General features: G+C 40.8%; 1 protein-coding gene across 1 annotated transcript in view; it reads right to left on the bottom strand.

Moving 5' to 3' along the window:
- The window catches only part of LOC122320353 (piezo-type mechanosensitive ion channel component), a gene marked incomplete at its 3' end in the record, with an annotated part of 78,887 nt that overhangs the window by 45,921 nt on the left and 18,257 nt on the right, over positions 1 to 14,709 (bottom strand). The gene's annotated exons all lie outside the window — the stretch shown is intronic.

Consider the following 14,709-nt stretch of genomic DNA (forward strand, 5'->3'; position numbering starts at 1 on the left):
ACAATAATAGAACTTTCGTCACTTCTAGATGGCGCCAGGTGGCAACCCCATCGCTAGGATAAGTCGCTAGGTTCTCGCTGGTTCTCGAGTGGTTTATATATAACAAGCAATCAGAAAAATAACGCAGCTCCGTTAGCGTCGCGATGCAGTGCAATGCTCAGACTGAAGCTCCCTTTTTCCAAATTCTCCGCAGGTATTGGGCACCGTGGGCCCAGAATGAATGAAATTGAAATTGTGTGCATAGGCGTGAGCCACTAGAGCTACTTTGAGGGAGGCTATTTTTGTTTCGGCAACCGACAGATCTTTGATACCGAACGCTTCAGCTGTCCTTGCTGGGTTTTTAGCGTCACCACGCGAACCAAGCCATCCTGACCCAGGTGAAGCTCGATAATTCTTCCGAGCAGCCACTGCGCTGGGGAAATTAGTCTATAGGTTCTCCGAACTTTGTGACCATTTTGGACGTTGCTGCAAATCGCTAAGCCAATCCCTACTCCAGCAGTCCCAAATATGGCGCAACATTGATCGCGGAAGCACGAACTGCTCCCTAAACATGGAAGAGGCTTGTCGGTATTCCGTGGGCGCAAACATAGAGTCGCCGATTAAGAAGTCGGCCGAAGTGAGCACATCCAAGTCATCGACGTCCGCTGTGAGCGGGCACACCGGCCTTGAGTTAAGGCACACTTCTATGCTGACTAGCACCTTGGTCATCTCCTCATAGGTAAGCTTTCGATCCACGAACACGCGCTTGAGATGGAGCTTGACCGACTTAAAGTTGGCCTCCCAAAGCCTACCAAAGTTGGACGAGTGAGCCGGACTAAAATGCTAAGTGCCTCGTAGTTGGGACCACTTCGGAGCGATGAGCTTTTTATAGTCATTGCGGAATTGCTTCCCCAAACCTTTAAGTTGACGTTCTGCTCCACCAAAATTGGTTCCGTTATCGCTATAAAGATGCTAAATCATCCCTCCTGCGCGTCCCCTCGGCTTCTGCAAAGCGTTGAAAACAAAACGCCTTAGGGAGGCGACCATGGGGAGGCGACAACGCTCGACTATACGTGGAAAAACGGACGATAAATGCAGGGCATCGAGAGACGTTGTGAATCCAGAACTTATCAGCCTTGGCTCGGATGGTAAGATCGAGCGGCAAACTGCTTCGGCCAAGAAACTCGCTCGCGCGACAACCAGCATGATCATCACCACAGGGTAAAATTCTGCAACTCTTTAGATGTCAATCCTCTGGTCGCGCAGTCCAAATCCGACTCGGTTGGCCACCTTCCACCTACGTCTCCATTCAGCCAGTGCAATACGATAGTCGCGTCCGTCCAAAAGAAAGTCTCCACCGGATCTCCGCCAATTTGAACCTCTGTGGATAACCACCTGACAAGCTTGACTACCAGTACTGCTCCGCTAAGTTCTATCTTGGGTATGGTTAACGGCTTGAACAGTGTGACCTTCGTCTTGGCCGCCAGCAAGGTCGTGCCGACGGTCCCGTTGACGTGCTCGACCCGCAGGTAAACAGAGGCAGCATACGACGACGATGACTTTTCGCAAAACACATGCAGCTGCACAACGCTACAGAGGCCGGATCGTACTCAGTCCAGCGACTGATGGCGGTGTCCTCGATTCCTAGGAGGTCGGAGCGAAATGCTCGTCAACGCTCCAGAATCGCTGCTGGCACCGGTGAGTCCCAGTCCAACGACACCTGCACTCCCTCGCTGTTCGCCACCTTGACCAAAATCGCCTTTTTAAAAATAAGCTTTCCAATGATGATGACCGGAGACCTAGCGGAGGTCCTAGGTCCTTTTCGTCGTGCAATCTGGAAAGTCTAATTTCATTTTAAACTTGAAACAGTCGGAGTCTGGGAGCCAATACATCCTCAATACCTTTACCGTATCCCTTGTATCCCAATTTAAAGGCATCTGGCAGCATCGATGCTCCCCCAACTGGGGCAGAAAGAATTAAGCCCGTGACATTTTGATTTATTTGGTTTTTATTATTTTAATAATTTATCACTTGCAAGCTAAACAAATTCCACCGTGCAATGATTTGCGCCAAAATTCTTGACCACCAAAGAAAACTAGCGGAATTTATGTAAGTCTATTTCCATATATGCAGTATAGGCAATGAACTCCCGAACAAAACGCCGCTGTAAAACGTTTAAAGCGGGAACGAAGGCACAAAGAGAAATCGAGAAATACACTTTACGATGCGCGGGGGCGGGTGCGTGCGAGGTTCTAGCGGAGTTTATGTTGCGCTTATGTACATATAACTGAAGTTATGTTTATTCGCGATCACCAACTTTAAACGAACGAAACAAGAAAGTATTGTAACAGGCTGGGTATTAATTATGAATACTAACTTATATTATTATGATATTGTTATATTATATTGTAAGCGCTGGTCACACTTCTGATCTCTCGAGTGAGGATATGCTCTCTCGAGAGAGAGGATGTGCTCTCTCGAGAGAGTATGAAGCTGAACATAAACGGGGGTTGAAAGTTAGCTGCCTGCGAGCAGCGAGTCAGTTCGTATTGAATGTTAAAAAAAAAAAACACAATAAAAAGATCCTGAAACAATCTCAGTAGTGGGATACGGAAAAAAAATAATATTTAAAAATTCAAAGTTTAAATTTCAATTTATAAAAACAAAATAAAATGGATTTGCAAATACCTTATGACAATAAAGTATCCGGAAATTCCCGTTTAAATTGCCCGCGTAAGAGATATTTGAAAATTTTTTTTTTTGCCAAGTTGGTAGGACCATTCTCCATTAAGAAGCAAGATTTGAGCGGGATATGTCAACTAGTTTGTTTACAACAGCTAGTTATGTAAGTTCACCTCAGCTGTGCTCCACGATTTTTGCAATGGATATAAAAATTGAACAACGAGTTTGTCTCAAATTTTGTGTATCCAACGGAATTTCGTGCGCTGAAGCGTTGCGAATGTTACAAAAGGCTTATGGTGAATCAGTTTTATCGAAAACTCAAGCATATGAAGGTATAAAGCATTCAGTGAAGGACGAGAAGTCGTGGACGACTTGCCTAGGTCTGGACGACCATCCACCTCTAACACCGATGAAAACATCAGCAAATTGTAAGCAATCGTTCTTAAAAATCGTCATGTGAGTATTAGAGAGGTAGCACAACACCTGAACATCTCTCGCGAATCCGTTCGTTTAATTTTGGTGGAAAATTTAGGCATGAGACGCGTCGCTGCACGGCTTGTTCCAAAGCACCTGCATTTCTTTCAAAAAGAGCCGCAGTTGTGACCGAATTTAAGGCAAAAAACTCGATGACAACTATCGATCAACCACCATATTCACCGGATTAAGCACCCTGTGACTTCTTCCTCTTCCCAAAACTAAAATTACCATTACGTGGATCCCGTTTTGAGTCACTTGCAGCCATCAAGGAAAATTCGTTGAGGGAGCTGAAGGCCATACCAGAAAGTGCCTTTAAAAGATGTTTTGATGACTGGAAAATCCGATGGCATATGTGCGTTGCATCAGAGGGGGATTACTTTGAAGGCGATAACATGAATATCGATGAATAATCAAAAACTTTTTGTTTTATTGATAAATTCCGGATACTTTATTGTCATAAGGTAAATGATGTGTCGGTAACTCAGTTGAAGCGGTGGTTGGAACTCCTCAATTTGCCAATAACCGGATCCAAGGCGGAACTTTTGTTCGCGAGTGGTTGCTATTCCACCGGAAAACCAAGGCAAAGTTCTCCTAGCGATCCAGGAGAACGAAAAAACACTGGGCATGGAGTCAATAAATTCGGAAGACGAAAGCCTGAAGCAGCAAAATCAGGTGCAGCTAGCTAGTGGTCTGGAATCCGTGGAAGGAGTGCGCCTAGAACTGGAGAAGGCACAGAAACTTCTAGATGTTTTTCAACGACAGATCGACGGCGTCAGTTCTGGAAGCAACGTCAGTGGCGCTAAAGCCAACAGTTCGTCGAATTTGGACAGCAAGATCGAGCGCAATACCAAAAAAAGCAGCGGTTCCGAGAATGTCGAGAACATGCAAGAACGAAAGGCGCAGACGAATGGCGACAAGAGTGAGCGAGATGGCGAGAAGTGGCGTGAATGAAGAACAAGTTAGCGACGAGACGGTCGGCGCCAGCAACGTTGTCGGCGGCAGTGTTGTGCAGGAAAATTCTCGTGAACTTGTGGCACAGCTGTCAAATGCTGATAGAAATTTCTCGTCAGCTGGATTTAAGTTAGCCAAAGAAGTGCTAATGGATTTTGCTGACAACATGCCGGTTCGTTTCTGGATCTCGCAATGGGATAACATATCGTCGTTATATAATTTGGCAGACGCACAGAGAAGAGTTTTGCTGATTAGCAAATTAAAAGGCAGCGCTTTGCGATGGATGCATGCTGATGCATCTCGCTATGTCAATCGCTATGTCTCGCTTTCGGAGGCAACGAGTCGAAGGCTGTTATGAGGCGCAAATTCGAGGCGCGCTTGTGGCAACCAAATGAGAAGTTTGCTGTCTACTTTGAGGAGAAGAGCAGATTAGCCAGAGAGGTCAACATGGAGGATGACGAACTCGTGGATGGACTTATCGTGGGCATTCCAACGGTTAATTTGCGTACCCAGGCGAAGCTGCAGTGTTTTGAAAGTTCTGGAAGAATGCTGAGAGCTTTTGCTGACATAATGCTGCCTGGGAAAAATACTGGAACCAACAGGATGCGGACAACGAAGGCTGATCTGGTGAGCAAGGAGACGCGCTACTACAACTGCAATGGAAAGCGGCATTGGGCCAGGGAGTGCGTTAAGCCGAAGCGGACACCGGGAAGTTGCTATGGATGTAGCTCTACTAATCACTTGATCAACGAATGTCCAAAAAACAAGAAGCGAGATGTCAACAATTATGCAAGACTGTTTAAAATTTTCTGTTTTGAAAATCCTAACCACCCAATTATTACGGAATGCCTCATAGATTCAGGTAGCCCAGTAACCAGTCTCAAGAAGAGACTTACGTTGGAATTAATAAAAGCTTATTGAAAAGCGTTGGAAAAATATTATGTTTCATATTGAAAAGGGAAATAAAGATTTTTTTAAATTAATTGTTGTGACTTATGAATCTATGGGCAGTAATATTGTGCTGGACAAAGAGTTTATGGAAGCCTGCGACTTCAAAAATAATTTAGAAACGCTAAAGATGATAACGGTTGAGAGTACTGATACCCAAGACGATAAGAAAATTAGTTCAATCGATGGAGTGCCTTACAATGGGAAAAATTTAAAACATCTATTATTAGAAAGTGAAATTTTAGGAAAGAAAATGTTAGATGGTGAAATTTTAGGACAAGAAATGTTAGATAAATTTTAGGAAAAGAAACGTCAGACAATGAAATTTTAGGACAAGATGTTAGATAATGAAATGTTAGGAAAAGATACGTTAGATCGTGAAACTTAAGGAGGAAAAATTTTGGTAAGTGAAAGGTTAGAAAAAGAAAAGTTATTAAATACAAGTTGCAGAGAGAAACTTTGGGCAGTACGGATCAGACTTGTGAAAATTTTGAAAGACAAATTATGGAAATAAATATTATATTATTGATGATTTAGAAAAAGAAAGAACATATTATATAATATTGGTGAAAAGAAGTTAATTAAATCAGTAGAAAAAAATTATCAGGCGAAGCGACCTGAAGTTCCGAAAATAAGATGTGAAATGAATATAGTTTTAGAAAATTCTGAGCCTTTTAGTTGTTCACCTAGAAGACTGTCTTATAGTGAAAAAGAGGCGTTGAGGAAAATGTTAGACGAATACATTAGGGATGGCATTATTCAAACTAGTAGATCGGAGTACGCATCTCCGATTGTATTAGTGAAAAAGAAATCAGGAGATCTTAGATTGTGCAAAAGATTATCCAATACCCTTAATTGATGACCTTTTAGATAAGCTGGTGGGGAAATCAGTATTTACGAAATTAGATTTGAAGAATGGCTATTTCCATGTGTTTGTTAATCAAGAATCAGTAAAATACACATCGTTTACTACGCCATTGGGCCAATTTGAGTTTTTACGTATGCCAATGGGTCTTAAAACATCTCCACAAGTATTTCAGAGATTTGTAAATGACATATTTTCAGACATGATTAGACAGGATAAAGTCATTGTATATATGGACGACATTTTAGTTGCCAGTAGAAATATAAAGGAACACTTGGAAATATTAGCAGAAGTATTTAAGAGATTAAACAAGGTGAAATATTTAGGGTTTCTGATTTCATTTGATGGAATAAAAGCTGATGATAGAGGTTTAGAAGCAATACAAAATTTTCCGATTCCCAATAAAGTACAAGCAGTTCAAAGTTTTTTAGGTTTATGTTCTTATTTCCGTCGATTTATTAAGGACTTTTCGATCATAGCTAAGCCTTTATACGATTTGTTGAAAAAGGATAGGGTATTTAAGTTTGAAGAGGAAGAGTTAAGTTGTTTTGAGAGTTTGAAAATTAAATTAATGGAAGCATGGCTATTTACGACCACAGAGATGAAATTGAGTTGCACTGCGATGCAAGTGCGTTAGGGTTTGGAGCTGTACTTCTGCAAAAGAAGGCAGACAGTAAGTTGCATCCGATTTTTTACTTTTCGAAGAGGTCAACGACAACAGAAGCAAAATATCACAGTTTTGAGTTGGAAACGTTAGCCATCATCTACGCTTTGAGAAGATTTAGGGTATATTTACAGGGCAAGCGATTTCAAATTGTTACGGATTGCAACTCTCTCACTTTGACATTGAATAAGATTGATTTGAATCCGAGAATAGCGAGGTGGGCCCTTGAGCTTCAGGAATTTGATTACGTTTTAAAACATAGAGCAGGGAAGCAAATGCAACATGTAGATGCACTTAGTCGGTGTAACAACATAATGGTCATAGAAGCGAACACATTTGAAACTAATTTGATAATTTGCCAGTAAAAAGATGTTAAGATTGAAGAAATTAGGAAAATTTTAGAAAATAGTGAGCATAAATGGTTTGAAATGAGGAATGGGGTAATATATAGAAAAAGTAATGATAATAGACTTTTATTTTATGTACCGAATCGTATGGAAGAACATGTGCTTTACAAGTATCATGACGAGTTGGGTCACATTGGAAGGGAGAAAATGTTAGAAGCTATTAGCAAAAGTTACTGGTTTCCGAACATGAAGGACAAAGTTTCTGAACATATTCAAAATTGTTTAAAATGTATAGCTTATTCCCCGAAAGTGGGAAAAAGGAGATGGACATTTGCACAGTATCCCGAAAGGGAACAAGCCTTTCGAAATCATTCACATCGATCATTATGGGCCCGTGGACAATAGTAGATCAAAGAAACATATATTAGCTGTTATAGATGCGTTCACATGCGTTAGGCTGTATACTACCAAAACAACGAATTCTAAAGAAGCAGTAAATGCATTAGCTGATTATTTTCGAGCGTACAGTAGACCTAAATGTGTGATTTCAGATCGTGGAAGTTGCTTTACGTAAGCAGAATTCGAAAAATGTATGGAGGAAAATAATATTAAGGCAGGTTCTAACCTTGTACTCGATGCCGTAGTCGATTTCGACGAAGTTGAACAACATTATGTATTCCAGGTATTGGTGCTATAGTCAATTTTGACGAAGTTGAACAAAATGATGTATTTCAGGTATTGGTGGACAAATTAACAGCATTCTTTTCACCCAAGCAAAACTCGTCATTCGAAAGATACATGTTCAGGAGCTTGATTCCATCTGGCGACGAAAGTTTTGCCAAATTTGTTTTGCGCCTAAGGCAACAAATTAAGAGGTGCGATTTTGGATCAACGAAAGATGACATCGAAGAGATTTGTCTCAAAGATAATGTTATCGACGCATGGGCGTCGGGAGATTTAAAAAGGAAACTATTAGAAAAGGAACATCCACTGGATGAAATACTCGAGGCTTGTCAAGTTGACGAGGAAATAAGAAAAGAATCAGCGATGATGACAAAGGGTACCGAGGAGCCGGTAAATAGAGTCGTGACAAGTAAACCGACAGGAAATAGGCGAAATTTCGAATGCGGGAGATGTGGACGTACTGGCCACAAAGATGACTCTCCTACTTGCCCAGCTCGACAGTCAAAATGTAATCGGTGCGGTCGCCTTGGCCATTTTGGACGAATATGTAGGACGATTTTAAAAAGGCAACATTTCCAATCGAGATCTACTAACCCAGATGAAACGCGCTTCTACACTAAAAAGCCAAAAACGGAGGATTGTTTCAAAATTAATTGCGATGAGCTAGAAGAATAGATTAAATGCAAAATCGGGGGGCAGACATATCTCTGATCATTGATTCGGGGTCTCGCTATAATCTCATCTGTCAAGACGACTGGTCCACTCTAAAAAGGAATAAAGCCACAGTGTTCAATGTTCGCCCCAACTCACAGAACCAGTTCAAAGGATACGCTTCGGACCAAATTTGAAATGTAATTTGCGTATTTGAGGCACCAATTTTTGTTGGTAAACAGGCTGAAATGATTGCCTCCTTTTTCGTCATTGAAAAAGGAAATAAAAAAAATAATAATAAAAAATGACGTAAAATGTGTAGAGGAAGAATGCTATAAGGCTGCAAACATACAAGCAACGACAATATCAATCTCGGACCAATCGGGACAACTAATCATCTCAGCTGTTTACTGCCCACCCAAATTTAATAACACGAAAGAACAATACCTTGACTACCTAAAATCGCTTGGGAATCGATACCTATAACGTCAAACATGCCATGTGGGGATCGCGTCTGACAAATGCAAACGGAAGACAACTATACGAAGCTATCAAAGCCAATAATAGCCGTACAATAAGCACAGGAGAACCAACTTACTGGCCATCTGACACAAAAAAACTTCCCGACTTGATTGACTTCTGCATTACCAAAAACTTGACACACCAAATCATAATAATAAAGTCAAGCCTGGACCTACCATCAGACCACTCACCAATCTTAGTAACCATAAAAAGCACACCAGACCTGACAAGCAACACTCCGAGCCACAACCACAAAACGAACTGGAACCTATTCAGGGAGATATTACTTGACAACATGGATACTATGGCCTCCCCTAAAAACAAACGAAGAACTAGACTCTGCTATAATGCACTAAACGACAACATAATTAAAGCTCTATGGCAATCGACGCCGGCTCTGACCCCGTAATAACCAAAAGGACTCCATCACACATTAAAGACAAAATCAAACATAAACGCCAACTAAGAAAAATATGGCAGTCCACCAAGCACCCAGATGACAAGACCAAGCTAAACCGTGCAATAAAAGATCTCAAACAAACGCTACAAGAGTACAACGAAAGCCAAATCAGGAGACAGCTGGAAAATCTGGGAACAACGACATCTACAAACTACTCCCTATGGAAAGCGACTAAAAAACTGACAAAAGCAACCATACATAAACATCCAATAAAGACAAAGAAATGCTCATGGGCAAGAACAAACAAAGGAAAAGCTGACACACTGGCCGAACACTTTGAGGAAATTTTTACGAACAGTATGGACAACCAAAACATTGAGCTCCCATCACATTTATCCAAACCCAACTGTGCAATCAGAAAAACGACGATATACGAAATAAGAAAACAAATATCAAAAGTCAAAGACAAAAAGACACCGGGCTATGATCAAATCAGTGGTAAAACACTAAAAGAGCTGCCAGACAATACGATTAGGCTTATAAGATACATTTTTAATGCAGTGATAAGACTTAAGTTCTTCCCTTCGACGTGGAAAATTACCTAGATTACAGCAATCCCAAAACCGCATAAAAGTGCAGCTCTTGTTAGCTCATATAGACCAATCAGCCTGTTACCAATTCTATAAAAAATTTTTGAAAAATTTTACTTGATAGAATCAACTCGATCCTAATGGAAAATAATGTAATCCCACCCCACCAATTTGGTTTTCGAAAAAAACACACAACGGTGCAGCGAGTGCACAGAGTCATACACAAAATATCAGAAGACTTTGACAACAAGAAAGTTTGCGTAGCAGTATACATGGACATTGCAAAGGCGTTTCACAAAGTGTAGCATTCAGGACTACTCCATAAGCTTCACAACATCCTACCACTTAACCTATTCACTATACTAAAAAGTTACTTGACCAACAGATATTTCTATATCAAATGCGACGATGAATGTTCAGATCTTATGCCTGTGGCAGCGGGTGTACCGCAAGGCAGCGTTCTAGGACCAATTTTATACCTTATATACACAGCAGACATCCCAAATCCACTGACCCATGGTTCAATGATGCAACCTTTGCTGACGACACAGTGCTAATGGCCTCTAGCTACACAGAAAAAGGAGCAGCAAACACACTTCAAGAGATCTTAACAACAACAATGTCATGGTTTGAGAAATGTGGCATTGAAATAAACAAGGACAAAACACAACAGGTGGTATACACAAAAAAGAAAATAACTACCCCAACAAGAATAAAAATAGATGACGAAATCCTGAAACTAAGTACAAGCGCCAAATACCTGGGACTCACTATTGACTCAAAAATCACGCGGAAAAAACATATGATAAACAAACACAACGAAGTAAAAAACAAATTTCGACAACTCCATTGGCTTACTAATCTATAAAACAATAATAAGACCAATCTGGACATATGGAATAGAAATATGCGGAACAGCCAGCAAATCCGACCTCATCATATTACAAAGAGCCCAGTCGAAAATATTAAGAATAATATCTAACTCAGACAGATACATAACAAATGACCACATCCACAGAGAGCTAAGCACACAGGCGATCTCAGAGATAATTAAACAGAGTTGCATAATCCACATCCAAAAATTATTTCCGCACCAGAATCAAAGCCTAAGAGAAATTCCGAGAAGAGAAGCACAACCAAGAAGACTAAAAGGGAGAACTCCCACAGCACTAGCGCATCACTAATTTTTTATCAATACAATGCTGTTGGTAATAAGCTAAACCCACATGTTTGTCTTCCAAAAAAATTACTTATTATTCTACTAAATAGATCGTAATACATAAAGGGGTTTATAAAAAAAGGAAAACAGTCATTGCTGGGACGAGAAACTGCAATTAAGTTGGATGTGCTACGGCTCGGTCTGCGACAAGACTGCTCAGAAAGGATGAGAAGTTCATCTGGGGTGCTACGAAACAGGATGCGTTTGATAAATTGAAATCCTGTCTGGCGAAAATTCCAAACTTGCAGTATTTCAATCCAAAGCACAAAACACAGTTAATTGCCGACGCCAGTCCGGTTGCAATAGGAGCTGTATTGCTGCAATTTCAAGAGACGATGAACCGAAAATAATTGTTTTTGCTAGTCGAAGCCTGACAGATGTCGAAAAGCGCTATTCGCGGACCGAGAAGGAGAGCCTATCATTAGTGTGGGCAGTGGAAAAATTCTTCTAATATCTAGCTGGGTTAGAGTTCGAACTAATAACCGATCATAAGCCATTAGAGACCATTTTTAAACCATCTTCGAAGCCTCCAGCGAGAATCGAAAGATGGCTTCTCCGCCTCCAAGCTTTCAAATTCATAGTCAAATATAAAACCGGAAAGGAGAACATTGCGGATACCTTTTCTCGACTGTATAAATTAATCCCAGGATATTGCTACGACATGAAAGGCGAACATAGCATTCTCCACGTAATCGAAAACGCGACTCCATCGTCCATGACGATTACTGAAATTGCAGAGAAAAGCATTAACGACGAGGAGATCGTAGATGCAATGTCGTGCCTGCAGGACGAATCGTGTAACGCTTCATCGTCAAACAGTCTGTTTCCGTTCAGACATGAACTCTCACTTATTGGATCTATTTTGATGCGAGGAACCCGGATAGTTATATTACACACCACTGCTATGGAACGAACCACATTTCCAGAAGGACCATGGATTTTTGTAGCCACAGACCTATTGGGACCGTTACCTAACAATGAGCACATCCTAGTTTTCATCGACTATTATTCAAGGTATATGGAATACAAGTTTCTAAAATCGATCTCATCAATGTCGTTAATCAGTACCATGAAAGAAATTTTCACCAGATTAGGCTATCCTAAAAAGCTGAAAACGGACAACGGAAGACAATATGTTAGTGCAGAATTTAAGGAATACTGTAAGCAATGCTGAATAGAGCAAGTAACATCACCACCTTATTGGCCTCACGCCAATGAGGAAGTTGATAATATGAACCGATCATTAGTAAAAAGGCTAAAAATTGTATACACCAATAAGAAGAATTTCAAGAATGAAATACAATCCTTTGGTTTGATGTATAATGTGACTCCCCATGGAACCACAGGGTCTGCACCAACGGAATTAATGTTCAATCGAGTAATAAGGGACAAGAGACCGGGTGTACATGATTTAATCGGAGAATACAGTGATTCAGTAGAAAGAGACCGTGATTTGGTAAACAAACAGAAAGGCAAAGAATATGCCGACAAGAGGAGAGGAGCCAAAGATATCAATGTTGAAGTGGCAGACAAGGTTTTTCTTAAAATCGTAATTTTTCCCCACAAGCTTACACCAAATTTTGACACCACCGAATACGTCGTAGAAGGAAGAGAGGGAGACATTATAAAAATAACAGGCGGAGGAAAGACTTTGACAAGAAATGTGAGCCATGTAAAAAGATTCCACAAACACAGCCTTCAGCTGAGACCGATGATCACTCTTCACACTCCCGAAGCACAGGTGACGTTCTGCAGCCTTCCAATTTCAGGACACTTTATGAATCAAAACAGATGGAATCGACGACTGAGATGACATCGACACCCGGAGAAGGACTCAAGCTAAAGCTCATTGTAGTGCTGGGGACGTCCGACTTGAAGGCAGCAAACTCCTGTGATCAGCGACGGCGGGCGGTGTAGGCTGTGGGGTCGAGAAAAAACACACTCGGCGATCGCAAAAAGTAAAGACTTTAAAACTTCGGGTATAGCGCGGACCGGCCGGGCGTTTATTCAATGCGTTGACGTATTTGGAACTAACTTAAGCTATTCTAAGCTAGGCGCTTGGAGGCGCAGCGGAGACTTCTTGCGCTCGGGGAGTGGAGAGCCTGGACGGCCGAGCGCGACATGCTCCACGCTCCGGGAGAGGGAGAGTGCGGTGTGGGGAGAAGCTCCAGGAGAGGGAGAGCGGGAGAGGCCTGAACACTCATCAATAAGGGAGGGATGTGGGAGCCTGTACCTCCTATGAACTCTGAGAGCGAGAGAGCGACTCATTATGACTCTCAATAAGGCTATACTTTGACTCTTTTCTATTCTTGTTTTCTAATCTAATTTTTTGAGCCGGAGTGAACAGACCACCGCGCATAGATATATATATAGAAGTAATTAACAATTGTTTGTAGTATTGGTACGATTACCGGGTTAATACAGCTGCCATATGAACAATAGTCGAAAATATGGAAAATTAATAGAAAAGTCGTCGTAGCTTCGATGTTATTAGCCTTTATGTATTTTGTTCGACATGTTTGATGACTGCAAGGGTATCAGAGAACGGCTTCTGGTGAATGAAAAAAATTCGTACGCGCTTAACAGCCGAATAATCACACGGTTCGGATCAGCCGATCAAACTTGCATGCGCTCACATTTTCGTTGTAGATTTTTAATCAACTCGGGGGCGAGCGATTTTTTGTTTCACTTCAAATCGTTCGGCTCGTGTTCAGCATAATGATTTCGGGTGCAACTCATTGGGTTCAACAATCATTTTTTTAAACAATAATAGAACTCAACTCACAAAAATCAACTCGTATGATTTTACTCATGCGCTCAGCAAACGGAACTTTTTTTGCACAGATGAAATGTGCAAACAAGAAGGTGAAACACAACACAATGAAAATGATTTCACAACAAAGCGTTTATTTTCATGTTTTAATTTTATTTTAAAACAAATAAGGAACATACTATATTCATTGGTTCGTCGCATTTTGATTTTAAATTTATATTAAACATAATTATGTTTTACATTTACATACTAAAGAAAATTAAGAAATTATATTAAAGAATCGAAAAAAAATCAATGGTCAAATGCTTTATAATACGAGTTTAAAAATATTATGCTGTCGACAGATTTTGGGCAAAGACGGTTCCTCTTTTCAGTAATCACGTTTCCAGCCAAAGAAAATCCGCGCTCTGCAGCGGCACTACTTGCCGGCATTGAGTGGACATTAAGTGCGAATTTTGAGAGTCTGGGATATGTCTGTTCTTTATCCTTCCCGCACTTTAAAACATCAAAGTCATCTCCTATATCAACCATTTCTTTACAATAGCTTTTCAGCTCATCTTCAGGTGTTTTGAAGCTATTCAGTGTGGACTTTTTAATTAGGTTGGAAAAAAAGAAACATTCTGATCCTTGTCTGCTTGTGTACTTGTTGAAAAAGTTGAGCTTTCAAATGAAAATTCTGAAAAATCGCCGTTTGGTGTGCTTGGGCTGTTTTGAGCAGAACTAGTTGATGGAACGTCCAAGTACTTAATTTGTGAAATGCAAAATTTTTTTGTTGCGTCTTTGTCGTTAGGCTGCATTTGTAACGCAGGTGGAAACAAAAAACAAGCAGCTTTATGCCACACACAAATATTTGGAATCCAAATTTCATTAACATTATTACAAATCTTTTCTTTTAATGTTACCAGTGCCGGTACATCTTCCTCTTGTGGCGCGCAAATATGCCGCATTTTTTCAATT

This window comes from Drosophila ficusphila, unplaced genomic scaffold (genome assembly GCF_018152265.1).
Source record: "Drosophila ficusphila isolate 14025-0441.05 unplaced genomic scaffold, ASM1815226v1 contig_470, whole genome shotgun sequence".
Classification (NCBI taxonomy): domain Eukaryota; kingdom Metazoa; phylum Arthropoda; class Insecta; order Diptera; family Drosophilidae; genus Drosophila; species Drosophila ficusphila.